At 39.2% G+C, this 14,131-nt stretch overlaps 1 non-coding gene across 1 annotated transcript; it reads left to right on the forward strand.

Moving 5' to 3' along the window:
- Positions 1-13,144: 13,144 nt before the first annotated feature.
- Positions 13,145-13,250, forward strand: LOC121154697. The gene has a single exon (XR_005883585.1). It is a non-coding gene; the product is annotated as a U6 spliceosomal RNA (small nuclear RNA).
- Positions 13,251-14,131: the final 881 nt, after the last annotated feature.

Genomic DNA, 14,131 nt, shown 5'->3' on the forward strand with positions numbered 1-14,131 from the left:
AAATGGCAGGTGCCACTATGGATATTTATGAGTTGGGCTACAAAATGACAACACCCATCATCAAGCCGAAAGTGGTTACTATAATGGCAACTCAGTTTTAAAAGTCAAACATCACTCATTATACAACTGCGCCAAAAGCCTCAGAATTTTTTTCTTTTAATATATAGATGACAATTTTATTATAATCAGCTTTTCCTAGAGTTAGGAAATTTTAAGTTAAAGCATTCAATTATAAAGTTTACCAGCAAAGACTACTCTAATTTGAAGCCCTGATGGATAGTAAAAAGATAATATAGAGAGACACATTTCTTTCATCTTCCCAACAAATATCAGGCACACAAAACACACTAAAACTTTTTATGAAATAGAACAAAACCATGAACTCCATATATTAAGCCTTTGAGGATGAATTTCCCATTAAGAATTTCAGAGAGGTCAGTATTGTGAGGGATCAGCTTAAGTGTCTATAGCAGCTACATCCCGTATGAATGCTGGTTCGAGCTCCGGCTGCTTGAATTCAAGTCCAGCTCTGCAGAAGGTGACTGGGAAACCAGAAGCAGAAGACCCCAGAGGTTGGGCCTCTGCAATCCATGTGCAACCCCAAATGAAGTTCTGGCCTCCTGTGCTTGGCTTCACCAAGCACTGGATGGTATGGGCATCAGTACAATGAATCACAGGATGGAAAGTCTCTCTCCCCGCTTCTCTCCCTCTCTCTGTAACTCCTTAAATAAATAAAATATGTTTTAAAAACAATTTGAGTAACTCTTCTTTCAAATCATTAAAGACATTTCTGGTAACAAAATTATATTTAACTTTGTAATAGAGCTATCACCATAGTTTGGGAATCTAGAAATTTTTTGATCTAAGAGAACAAAATGTATAAAGCGATTTTATATTTGGAAATATTATGACTTATTAAATTGCTGTCGGAGTATCAGAGAATAAAGAAACTAGTATTTGACATGCTGAATACTTTATACATTCATCGCTCAGAAACGACTCCAAATATTTATTTGAAATTATTGCAGTCCTGGTTAACCAGTGAGGCTAATTATTTTAATGTATTTCCCATGTATTTACAGTTTGATCCAAGTTTGTCTACTTTATTAAAATGATTGCTTTTTTAAGAAGACCAACACAACAGACTAAGCTTTTATGCCTGCATTGGAAAACAAATAAGACAACCTTGAATAAACAGCCATGTGTGGTGGCTATAATCAAGGCAAAAAAAAAAAAAAAAAGCAAACAAAAAAACCTTACTAGAGTTCAGCAGAAAATAATTGATGTATGGATTTATATTAAATCTTATAGAAAAAAAGCAAGTTTATAGAATTATGGAAGAAAATGAATTCTTCATCTGAACTGATTCTTCAGGAATTCATACATGTCACTGCTAATTTTTAAAAATGGAATAAATAACCATATTTCCAAAGAAACCAGGAGGTTGGATCAATTTTTTAAATGAACTGTGCAGAGGTCATCAGTAATCAGAGCAAAAGGATCAGCCACAAAATTTCTCTACTTCTGAAATAGCACTGAGGACACTGGGCGATCAAACTACCCCCAATGTCAGAAGAGACGAGAGGCTCCAGGCTTCACGTGGCACAATCGCTGGCTTCTTGTTTTCAAGAAACAGCCAGACCCTGTTTACAAGAGTTCACATAGCTGAGACGTAAATGGGTGGATATTTAATTTACATTGCTTAGACCTAGTAAATTAACTAAAAGCTGATTTAAAAAAAAAAATAGTGTGATCCAAGTTTGTTTCCAGTCTTTATTTTCCCAAAGCTTTGGGCCGTCCTCTACTGCTTTCCCAGGCTACAAGCAGGGAGCAGGATGGGAAGCAGAGCTGCCGGGATTAGAACTGGCGCCCATATGGGATCTCAACATGTGCCAGGCAAAAGGCTTTTAGTCACTAGGCTATCATGCCAGGCCCTGTTTCTATTCTTTAAAAGATTTATTTGGGGGCCCGGCGCGGTGGCGCAAGTGGTTAAGTCCTCGCCTTGCACGCCCGGGATCCCATATGGGCGCCGGTTCTAATCCTGGCAGCCCCGCTTCCCTTCCAGCTCCCTGCCTGTGGCCTGGGAAAGCAGTTGAGGACGGCCCAAAGCTTTGGGACCCTGCACCCGCGTGGGAGACCCGGAAGAGGCTCCTGGCTTTGGATCGGCATAGTATCGGCCCGTTGCGGCTCACTTGGGGAGTGAATCATCGGATGGAAGATCTTCCTCTCTCTCTCTCCTCTCTGTATATCCGCCTTTCCAATAAAAAATAATAAAAATAAATCTTTAAAAAAAAAAAAAAAGATTTATTTGGGGATAGCATGCTGATGTAGCAGGTAAAGCCATACTCCGTAATGATAGCATCCTTAGTTCATACCAGTTCATGCCGCTGCTGCTCCGCTTCCCATCCAGTTCCCTGCTCTTGCACTCGAGTTCTTGAGGCCCTGCACTGACATGGGAGACTCAGCAGCAGCTCTGGGCTTCAGATCTAGGCATAGCCCAGCCCTGACCCATACAACAATTTGGGGAATGAAACAGTGGATGAAAGAGCTTCCTTCCCTTCTCTCAGTAATTCTGACTTTGAAGCAAAACTCGAAAACAGCATTTATTTGAATGACAGGGCAACAGGGTAGGTGGAGCTCTGGCTCACTCCCCAAATGGCTGCAAGAAATAGAACTGGTTTCAGTCACGTCTTTCACATTGATGACAATGGCTTAAGCATACGAGCCACCTTCTGTTGCTTTCCTAATAGGAGCAGGAAGCTGGACCAGATGTGAGGCAGGAGAGACGCTAACCAGTGCTTCACTATGATGATGGGATTAAAGCAGTGGTTTTGGGCCTGCCATGATAGCCTAGCAGCTACGGTCCTCGCCTTGAATACAAGGATCCCATATGGGTGCTAATTCTAGTACCAGTAACCCCACTTCCCATCCTTCTCCCTGCTTGCGCCTTGGGAAAGCAGTAGAGGATGGCCCAAACCCTTGAGACCCTGCACGCTTGTGGGAGACCCAGAGGAGGATCTGGGCTCCTCGCTTTGGATCAGTGAAGTATCAGCCGTTGTAATCACTTGGGAAGTGAATCAATGTAGGAGGACATTGTGACCCTGGAAGGTCAGCAAAGCACAGGATTGCAGTTCATTGGACAGTATTTGCATGAGAACAACCAATTGGCTACCTTTGTATAAACAGCATGTAAATGAGAACACCTGGTATAATATACAAAACAAAAGGAATTCTAATCAGGAGTACGAAACAGTAGATGGGTTTTGTTGATGAACTCAATACTCCCTCCCCCCTTACGGACTCTCAGTGTATAAAGTCTGAGGCCCCTAATAAACTTCGGCTTTGACCATCAGTCAGGGTCCATGCGTGTTATTATCAGCTCCGTGCACCAAGTCCATCACTGCGGACAGCGACAAATCAACAAGTGGAAGATCTTCCTGTCTCTCCTCCTGTCTGTATATCTGAGTAGCCAATGAAAAAAAAAAATTAAAGCAGTGGTTTAATCCACTGTGGTCCAACATCATCCTCACAAGGTTTTTTTTCTTCCTATGAATGTTATCACCCAGACAACTAGAAACCAATTTTTCCCAGTTTTTTTTTGCATTTTATACAGTAATTTGTATGATTTGATATAAGCACAAAATAAAGATCAATGAATTAATATCCTTATAGCATACTGTACTATATACAATATCTTTAATACATTGGAAAGGAATATAAGGCAATAATATTTAACATTTATAGTTTTATAAATTACAAAATATATTGGGAAAATGATTCAGCTTCTGTTATGCAGAGGCTCCATCCCTAGCCTCTTGTATCCAACATGCAAATGTACATGCCAGATGAAATTAAAGAGCAATGTAAGATTTTATGTCCTAGTGCATGATACTTACAAGAAAAAAATTGGACCCGGCTAAGTCCTCACCTTGCAAATGTTAGGATTCCAAACAGGCACCAGTTTGTGTGCCGGCTGCCTCACTTCCCTTCCAACTCCCTGTTTACAGCCTAGGAAAGCAGCAAAGGGTGAGCCAAAGCCATGGGTCCCTGAACTGCCATGGGAACTGAAAGGAACTCTGGGTTCTTGGCTTGGGATCAGCTCAGCTCTTGCCGTTTTTGCCATTTGTGGAGTGAATCAGAAGATGGAAGATCTTTCTGTCTCTCCTTCTGTCTCTAAATCTGGTCTGCCTTTCCAATGAAACTAGATCTTAAAAAAAAAAAAAGAAAGTAGTTTACCCTGTTATAGGTAGTAAAATATTTGATATAAGTCAGATGCAAATAAGGCAGCATCTTTTTGCAGGTTCACCCAACTGAAAAATCCTGACTACTTATGGTACTGGCCTCATCTACTTGGATGCCTGCAGAAATCTACTGAAAAGATTCTGTCTTGACGTACAAATCCTTATTTGGCCAGGGAAAGGCAGCAGGGGAACGTGGAGAGCTAGTAATGAAGGGTGAATGAGGAATCACTTGTGTTGAAAATAAAATCTCCCCCACAACTTTATTCTAAAATGCCAAAGGAAAAGAAGTCTGCTTTAGAAGCCAGAGAAGCCTCAAAATATTTGCATTATTGCAAATCTGAAAATCATCTCTATGCTGTTGTTGTGGTCATAAGCGCCTCAAGGTCCATCCTTTAATATTGCACCTGTCATTCTTGGGTAAGCTATTTTGAAGCTGAAAAATAATCTTGAGCGAACATCGGACATTTATTGGAAAGTACGGCAATAAGGGTAGTCTAATAGGCATTGGATAGAACTGACCTACTTTCACCAAGCAGTGATTTCGTTTAACAAGCTTTGTGCTTCTCTGGAGCTGGAGTCCAAAAAGCTTTACAAATAAATCTGAGATTCCCGGGGAAAGTCTCAGCAGAACACTTGCCAACTGCCTCCTAAATCATTGTTTTCCAAACAATAAGTCAAGAAATGTTGGAGAATTATGAAATCAATTAATCACTAATGAATATCAACCAGGACCTTCGGCGGGGAGGGAGGAAGACAAACCAATAAGAATGTAATACATACACACAACTGTATTTCTTTCAGGTCATCAATCTAAAATGCACTTCGTATCGTAGCTCCGTAAAAGCCTGTTGGAATGTCTGAGATCTCCTTCTCTCCTTTGTGAATGTTTCTTCACTTCTTTAAACAGCAGTGTGTTCTTTTGCGTACATCTGTGTATAGAAGTGTGAACTCATAGAAGTGATTCAAGTTCAATAAGATCCTTCGACTGGAATTGGACACTTTTCTCACAACCATGAAATGTTCCTCAGTGCCATCCACCACTTTACCAATGATGCCAGTGTATCAATCAATTAGATGAATTTTTTCCCCCTGAGTTTTGCATAAGAACACAACCTGGGGATTTGTTTTGAATTCTACAATATTCCACTCATATGACTTTGTGTAGGTTGGTCTCTGTGTCTTGCTTTTCTCACTAAGGAAATGGTAATGGTAATAATACAAACCCAAGAGGTTTGCTGTGAAATGTCATTTCACAAAGTTTATGGAAATACAGAATTAAAGATAAGCTTAACTCAAATTTTAGAATCCGTGCAGATGAGTTTGCACATATAGTATGCATATGCACATACATACATTTGTATATAAAATATATACAGAGACTTGGTATGTATCTATACTCCTATAAACACAGTCTTACACAGCCATGCACACACACTGTTAAATACTAACACAAATCAAAGTGGCAGCTTATTTTCCTTCATGGTTTCACATAATTTTAACTTTATTTTAACATGAAGTTAGAAATGTGTTCCCTTCAATATGTGATTTTCCAAAAGACATATTTATTTGAAAGACAGAGTCATATAAGCGGGGGGGGGGGAGGGAAAGAAGGAGAGGAAGCCTTATTCCCACAAATTATGAAATGGAAAATAAAAACAATTTTTTCAAAAAGTTACGTAAAGAAACAGAGAGACAGAGGGAGATCGGCCAACTGCTTCACTCCCCAAACAGCTGCAGTGGCAGGGTTGAGCTCCGGCAAGGCCAGTTGCCAAGAGCTTAAACGAGGTCTCACACATGCGTACACGAACCCAAATATTTCGTCCATCATCTGATATTCTCCCAGACATATTAGCACAGAGGTAGATCGGAAATCGAGCAAACGGGACTCCCACTGGCACTGTGGTATGTGATGTGTACATCGCAATCCGTAACTTGACATGTTATGTCACAACACTGGCCCTAAAGAAGCCCATTTTTAATTGGTTCAATATAAACTGTGCCTGCTGGTATTGATATAAATGTTTGTCTTCCCAGTTGTGCTAAGCATATAAGGGTTGTTATTTTTACCACATGTCTAGCTCTATTAAAATAAAACTTCATTGCTGATAATTGATTATTTTCTCAGCCAGAAATTGTATCCAAAGCATTAGGATCCATGCTACTAGGGCAGGCTGGTCTTCCCGCAAGTGTTAGCATCCAATTTGAGTGATTCACATCCCAGCTGCTCTATTGCCTATCCAGCTCTGCTTGTGGTCTGGGAAAGCAGTAGACGGTGACCCCAGCCCCTAGGCCTGGGAAGAAGCCCCTTGCTCCTGCTGGCTTCAGAATGGCTCTGGTTTGGCTGTTTCGGCCATTTGGGGAGTGAACTAGCAGATAGAAAACATTTCTGTCTCCTATCTCTCTGTAAAAATTCTGCCTTCCATATGATAATAGTCTTTCTATTAAAAAAAATCTATAACATTATTTGGCTGTTTTGAAGACCTACATCTCAGATCATTTATTGTTATAAGTAGACACTTTAGTGTACAACTTTCAATTTTGATCACCTGTTATTGTTCAAAAATTTCAAGAGGGGATTCTAGCCACCCTGTTTAGAAATGGTTTGATCGAATCAACAGAATTAAAGATATTAGCCAAGCTGGGACTTAAATCCTGCCTTCCATTACACATCACACATTCACCTATGCTATTTCTCCCAGTGAATAAGTAGACTCTTGTCTCCAGCTAAGATCTCATGATACTCAGAGACTTCTGCATATGATGACAGCCTAAAGAAATAGTGTTGAAAGAATTTGTTTTTCACTTGATCAATTAAGGAGTATCCTGACAACAGGACAGAAAGCACCAAAGGGACAATTCAGGCAGAGTAAAGCCGTGTTTCCAAGTAGTTTTGCCTATCAGGTGTGTAGAGAACAGTCTAGATAGGCTGAATGGCCAAGGCTCAGCTGGACAGGACTGTGGAGTGTGTAACTTGGCACTTGCTACTTATATAGCACTTCTTGTGGATTTGTGAGGCATAAGCCCGACAAGGACATAAGCAGTAGGCTTGCAGCACAACTCTAGTTTGTGGATGATATTGTGGGCAATTGCTCCCAGGTCTCTGCCTGCTACCTGGTGGTGGTGGACTAGAGCACTCCTGCCCGTGACCAAGGCACAGCTTCCGGCTCTACAGGTGAAATGTGGCCTCTGACATGAATAGAAGGTCAAGGGAAATAGACATGTCTTCTAGCCAATTACAGTGTCTTTGGTAGATGGGAGGACTTCCGGAAGATGCCCTCCTGCCCTCCCTCCCCTTCCATAACCTTTAAAACTTGTAACTTGTGCATAATAAAGCAGACATTACTCACCAGCTAGCCTTTGGTGGTTCTTTGACCTAAGAACACCATCATCTCACCCTCAGTGACATTGGGGACTTCTGCAAGGCTTAACCCCCAGGAAGATACGCACTCAGAGTGTTGCTTCACCAATCCTTTCAGAGTTCCTACTGATTCTCAACAGACAGTATCAATGGCAAATCTTGCATCACGCTTACCACTAGCCAGACACTGTTTTAAGAGATGCATGCCTACACACAGTTAAGCATAATATAAATCCTTTAACCAAATGTCACTCCATGGTCATTTTATACTTAGGGCAATTGGGATAGACTTGTAAGGCATTTGACAAGGTCATGCAGATGTGGAGTTGGGACGTAGGCTGTCAAGCTCCTGAGTTCCCTGTAATAGCTTTTTCATCATCTTGTCTAGATCACAGCCAACTGCCAATATAGCAGCAAAAGTACGCACTTTGCCCTAAATGCAAGAGCTTCCGCCTTCCTTTCAGCTGCTAGGCCAATATTGCTTCTGCAAATAAGAGGTTTATTTTCAGATATTTCTGGAAGACACTAATATAACGTTTGTTTAACCAGAGAGAAATATAAGAAACCACAGAGAAAAATTTTTCCATGCTATATTAGAATGCCACACTTAGGGTATGAGAATGGAATAAGCAACAAACATTAAACCTCTTTCAGATTGTCATATTCAACAATTGCTCCGACTCCCAAGATTTCATGCACTTAGTACTCTTCCCTAATTTTAATTTGGGACAAATATTCAAGCCTCATAAACCTTGATTGGCTCCATTAGCCAGTGAGTTTAACTGCCTACACAAGGAGGCCACTTACAGCATCAGAACAGGTAAGAACCTAATTATACTTGTAAGTTGCTAAGGAAAACACTGGATTCAGAAGCACAAACTTTGCGTGAAGTCTTGTATACAACTAAGTATTTACTCTGAAGCTGTGACTTTAGCTGGTGCAGAGAAAAAGTCAACAGCTTCTTCATATTTAAAGTATCTTCTTGAGCTAAGCAACAGTTTCACTGTTTAATTTTGCTTTTGTTTGTAATTATTTTCGCTTTTAATCTTATTTTAAAAGCAGAGAAGAGAGTAGCGGAAGATTTTAAGAGGGAGGAGTAAAGAAGAGGGGAAAAGTGAGAGGAAAGGAGAAGAGAGCAAGAAAAGCAAAAAGCAAAAAAAAAAAAAAAGATGAAGAAAGGGAGAGCTTGCAAGCTATGATTCACTTGTTCAAATACCCGCAAAAAGCAGTACTGAACCAGTCCAAAGCTAGAGCCAGGGACCCAAGGTAGATCTCCCACATGGGTGGCAGGGACCCAATCCATTGAGCTCCCTGTTTCTGACTGACATCATTTATTAAGGGTGATAACCTTATTACTGACAGTTCTGCAAACAATTATTTCCTAATTCAACATTTGCATTTTAAAAATAAATGTTGTAAAATGTATTAACTTATTTTTAGAATTTCAGTTGAAATGATAAAGTAACAAAGAGAAAGAAGTTTTTTACTTGCTGACAGTTTGCCTCCCAAATGTCTACAACATCCCAGGTTAGATCGGGCTAAAGCCAGGAGCTAGGAGCCCCACCCAAATTTACTATGTAGGTGGGAGGGATCCAGTATTTGCTTTTCCAGACCACAAGCAAGGAGCTGGATCAGAAGTGGACCAGCCAGGATGAGAAATGGCAGGTGGAATATTAGCCTATGAGCCACCACATCAAGCCCCTACTAATTTATTTTTAAGATTTATTTGCGTTACAGTGAAATAAACAGAGAAGTAAAGAAAGAAAGAAATTCAATCCATTGCTTCTACTCTCCAAATGGCAGTGGCAACACTAGTTGGACAAAACTCAAGCTGGGAGCAAGGAACTCCATCTGGATCTCCAAACTGGGTAGCAGATACCCAAACACTTTGGTTATTATCTACCACTTTCCTACGTTTGCCGTGAGATGGATCAAAAGTGGATTAGCCAAGACTCCACTCTAAACTCAGATATGTGATATTAGCGTCAAAAATAGTGGCTTATCCCACTGCACCACAACGCTGGCCTGATTTCCTCCAGATATTTCTATGAAGTTCTTTCCTCTGTACCTTAATCTTCTCCGTTTCTGCTAGCTTATACCCCACAGCACAAGTAAACATCTCTTTAATTGTACAACAAATCTACCCCCACCAAAATGCTTTCTTCCTGTGATCCAATCATCTTCACACCACCACTGGAGCTTCTTTTCTCTGAACCTCTTCAACAACTATGAGAAAACCATTTATAGCAATGGCTCCAGACTTGGAAGACAAAATCAGCCATGTCTATTATATGTATCCATTTACAATTCTTGCATTTCTAGCCAGATAACTGAATTCAGAATTGTCCATGGGTTTAAAAATGCACTGACAAAAATAATACAGAAATGGAATTGACTCTGGCAGAATTAGAGGATTCTCTAGGAAACTTGGAGAATAATGGAAATTTTTCAAAGACAATAAGGTCAGTAGAGCAAAACATGGAGGCTATCTTACCTTCAACTCTAATACAAACATTTTTGAGGAATAAAGGCAGGATATGAAAAGCAAACAAAAACCAAATGACCTAATTATTCGTAGATGTCTACCATCAGGATGCTCTCCAAACAAAATGAGTAAAAATCAAAATCCAGACTAAACCAAACCCAAGACCAAAACAGTTAAACCCACAGTTCTTGAGTGTATCTAGGCATTTAGATCCTGAATCTCCTTGGACAATCTTACAAAAATCAGCATTTCTTTTTATTATCCCAGACAACCTAAATAAAGTCTCCAGTATTTCGCAGCTCTCTCAATTTTTCTCTTGCAAAACACTGTCCCCGTATCAATAGTTATTTAGTAAAGATTAGATTTCAAATCTCCACACCTACCAAGTTATTGATTTAAAAAAAAATGGCACGAATATGACTCCTTCAACATCTCATAGCTGAACCACTCTTATCACTGCCTCTCCTATGGGGAGTCCATGTCATGTCCTGCAACTTTTGGTGCTAACATCCTTTGAATCACTCACACTCGCAGGTGAATCATCCAGTCAACACAATCCAGAATTGTACCACACAAAATATTTTACAAGGGACTAACTTCACGGGTTGGATAAATTAAATCTTGAAAATATCCATAATAACTAAAAACATGTAATTATTTTCCATCAAATTATCACATTTTTACATAATTAGAGAAACATAAAATTCATATGTAACCACAAGAGATCTAAATAGTTAAAGAAATCATAAATTTTTATTAAAGCTAGAGGAACCAGTACCTAAATGTGAGAACGAGACCAAGATACTGCTACAAGAGAGCATGGGAACTTTTTCAAGAAAATTGATACAGGCAATGACTTTTTAGGTAAGTACTAAAACTACTCAGCTTCTAATTCAGCATTTCTGCCCAGGAAGACAGCACAAGGTGGCCCAAGTACTTTGGCCACTGGCATTCACTTCAGAGTCTAGGATGGAGGAGTTCCTTGCTCTTGGTTTCCGCGTGGGCCACACTTTATTGCTATAAGCATTTGAACAGTGAACAAGTAGAAGGATTGTTCCCTTTCCCCAATCATTCCTTCAAATGAGTAAGTAATATTTGAAAAAAATACATATGTTGGAAATACACAGAAAACCCCATGCATAGAAGTAATGTGCAATAGTTCATCAAGTTAATAAATATAGTTTTTAGGAGTATATGAAATTAAGAACACTATAAATTCTAACAAGGAAGAGCCATTCCCTAAGAAGATGAGCAAAACAACCCCTCAGCCATGTTAACAATGCACAACACTGAAGAACCACCACTTAATTCAGAGATGAAAGAAACGGTTCCAACTTTCTGCTCTCCATGTGGGTCATGGCACTGTTGGCATAGGCAATAGTAGAGATTCCATTTTTTTTTTAATTTGGCCTGGGTATATTTAGAAGCTTAATGGGCAATCTGCCTTCATTCCTTAGTAGAGATGCATTATATTGATTTAATTCCAAGTACTCTGATCTCCATTACATCCTTCAATTTATACCTTTTGCTTTTTTGTTTTCAGATTCAATTATCTTTGCTGTAAATTTTACCTTTTTGCACTTTTTAATCATTTGTGTCCTTTTCAATAAATTCTTGTGACTCATTAATAGATTACTCAGGCTGGCACAGTAGCCGGTTCTTGTCCCTGTGGCCCACTTTCCATCCAGCTCCCTGTCTGGCCTGGCAAAGCAGCTGAGGATGGCCCAAGACCTTGAGACCCTGCACCAATGTGGGAGACCCAAAGGAAGCTCCGGGCTCCTGGCTTCGGATTGGCTCAGCTCAGTCTTAGAGAGTGATTCAATGGACAGAAGATCTTTCTGTCTCTCCTCCTTTCTGTATATCTGACTTTCCAATAAAAATAAAATAATCCTTAAAAAATAGATCATTCATATGAGACATTCCGATAGCAAGTACATAATTTTTGTAAATAGCCCTTTCAACACTGTTTTTGCTACATCTAATAAACATTGATATTCTTGTTTCTATTGGCACTTCTGTACTTCACGGGTCATGCGTAGCATCAATTTCTACAAGGTTTTTATTCTGTTTCATGCTTTAGTGATGTATTGGTCATTGTGAGGCATGTAGCTTCCAACTCCATGTTGATGTAGATTTTCTGTTTTTCTCCATGTTGTAGATCGTGATTTCTGTATTTCACTGGATTTATAATAGAGGTATAGCAGAAACTGACATGCCCACATGTGGAGAAATAGTGCCGTGTGCCTCTCTGCATTTAGACCAAGGGTGGACTTCCTGTGAAACTATTGAATATAGCCTGGCAGTAGGATGCTGGACTCTGACACTGTCCATGCCAACAATGTTGGTAAACACTGCAATATCAGGATGATGGACTTACGACTGATGAAGGACTGCCCATGGTAATACTAGGTGGGGACATGAAGAGGTAGATGGGAAATCCTGGAGCCTATGGAACTGTATCATAAAATGGTAGTAATAATAGTAATAATGTATGAGAATAGACAAGATGATTTGGGGACTGTTCTGTGTCCTGAATTATCTGACACTTAATTTTGGATATATTCTACAAAAGATGTCATTAATATCCAGTATCCTCTTGTGTGCAATTTGGAAAAATGCTTTTACTTTAAGATGTAATATTACAGACCAACACATCAATGTGGAGTCCATTTTGCAAGCTTATGCCTCCCTAATCTGGTTTCATTAATTACTACTACTGCCTGGAGTGCTCTCTAAATAAGCAATGCATTTTCACAGCATTTTGCAGATACAAATTCACTTACAAAATGGTTTTTATATAGCTCTTGGGAAAACCTAATTAACCTAGGCAATACTATTGATTTATTTACAATTTTGACTAATAAATTGCTTCACGAACCTCAAGATTACTGAGACCTGATAAATGCTGCTTACTGAAGAAGTAGGAGAGAAAAATGATCATCTTTTTCATCTTTGGAAAAATATAAATGACCTTACCTAATCCCTTCTCATTTCTCCATAGGCACATCTAATGTATATATTTAATATATATATATATTTAATATATAAAAGAATTACTATGTGCTCACTTTGGCAGCACCTATACTGAAACTGAATGATACGGAGAAGATTAGCATGGTCCCTGTGCAAGGATGACATGCAAATTTGTGACATATTCCGTATTTTTTATGACTCCTTATGAAGAACTATACTATTATAGCAACATGGGGAAAATCTGTTGGGGATGGGAGTTTGGGGGGGGGGATTCCAGTCTATACAAAATTGTACCACAAAATTCAAGAATTCAAAAAAACAACAAAAATGAATTACAGTTAGAGTACTGTAAAATTAAATTACAGAAAAGAACAAGTTGGCAGAATATGAATCCTGCTATGCTATGAATCCACCAGTGGTCCACAATCCTGTTGTTTCTAAACAATCTGTAATATATCTCAGGATGGAAACAGAATCTGTTTCATCAAGACAGAGTTGGGTAGGCACATTCAAACAATCTTTGCAGAAAATGAGTGTTTTTCCACCTTAAATCTCTCTAAAGCTAGTTCATTCATAAGCCATATATAAAAATATAACTTCTAATAAAATATTTGTTATCACAGTCAAGTAGCAAATTTTTTTTTATAAGTCTGGTTTTAGGGCACAAGGAAGACAAACAATGGGAGGTAGATCCTTGGGTTGCCTGGGAAATCCAGATCGAGAGACCAATTAGTATTTTATAGGTCATGCACAAAGAAAAAGAGAATGACTAAGAACAATTCAGATAAGGTTACAAAATGCCAGCGCTGCACATCTGTATGTGACGTAGAACTGCAGATCTAACAAGGAGAGCCACGAGCATTAAGAAGACAAAGAGTACAGAAAAGATGGGTTATGTGCCTTGGGCATTCTATCAATGTAAGGAAGATCTGTGTATTTGACTTCAATTTTCAAAACTTAATTTCACATTTGCTATTCATTCTGTTTTACTTGGAAAACATGCAAAACACTTTTAGAGTAAGAATATACTTCAGGAGTTGGCAATAATACACAAAACTTCATGTGTTTAAACAT

Source organism: Ochotona curzoniae, unplaced genomic scaffold (assembly GCF_017591425.1).
Source record: "Ochotona curzoniae isolate NIBS_2020 unplaced genomic scaffold, NIBS_Ocur_1.0 contig_2754, whole genome shotgun sequence".
NCBI classification, from domain to species: domain Eukaryota; kingdom Metazoa; phylum Chordata; class Mammalia; order Lagomorpha; family Ochotonidae; genus Ochotona; species Ochotona curzoniae.